Genomic DNA, 975 nt, shown 5'->3' on the forward strand with positions numbered 1-975 from the left:
GTAGACTTGGAAAACAAAAACACAGTTAAGTCTGTGACACGAGGCTCCCATTTACATTTTTTAATCATGACGTTTTGGGTGATATGCACTTCATGAGATGACCAGAGTACAAGAATGGTTGATGCTGCTGCTCTAGTGGTGTTCATCATTTTGGGGAGACACTCTAATCCCAAGCCCTTCCACTGACATCCCCTGCAAGCAGTAACCTCCCAGAGGCAGTGTGTGTGTGTGTGTGTGTGTGTGTGTGTGTGTGTGTGTGTGTGTGTGTGTGTGTGTGTGTGTGTGTGTGTGTGTGTGTGTGTGTGTGTGTGTGTGTGTGTGTGTGTGTGTGTGTGTGTGTGTGTGTGTGTGTGTGTGGTGTAGTGTGGTGTAGTGTGTGTGTGTGTGTGTTTGTGTGTGTGAGTGTGTGTCTGTGTGTGTAGTATGTGTGCTTGTGTGTGTGCAGCTGCCCCAAAACAAACCTCACAACCCCCATCCTGTCAGTCTGTGAATCTGGTGCTCCCACGCTAGACATTGTGTCTGAGGAATGTATTACTACCATAGTATTATCATTTCAGACTTCATTGTGTTCGCTTGGACAAAGTTTGGGGTCTTCTGGATCGGTGCTGGAGATTTTGATTGTGTGTGTATTTTGTCGTTTGCATTTTCATTAGCATCAGGGGCATAAGAGCGATTTGTGAGATGTTTCAGAATACATGAACCATCAACAAGGCTCTAACTACTACCCCGGTAGTTCTTTACCACATTTATATCGTTGAGAACAATATGTTATCTTTAATATATACATATTATATACAATATATTATCGCTTGTGTTGGGAACAACCCTTAAAGGGACACTGTGCAGAAAATGGTCAAAAAAGGTACTGCAACTATGCTGCTCATTGAAACTGGGTTGGCTATCGCCAAATTTGATATTTATATGAAAGTTTACTGAGTAATGAACAAATATTTTCTAGTATGGTCCAAGTAGAGT

The sequence above is a fragment of the Engraulis encrasicolus genome, chromosome 18 (genome assembly GCF_034702125.1).
Source record: "Engraulis encrasicolus isolate BLACKSEA-1 chromosome 18, IST_EnEncr_1.0, whole genome shotgun sequence".
Lineage (NCBI taxonomy): Eukaryota > Metazoa > Chordata > Actinopteri > Clupeiformes > Engraulidae > Engraulis > Engraulis encrasicolus.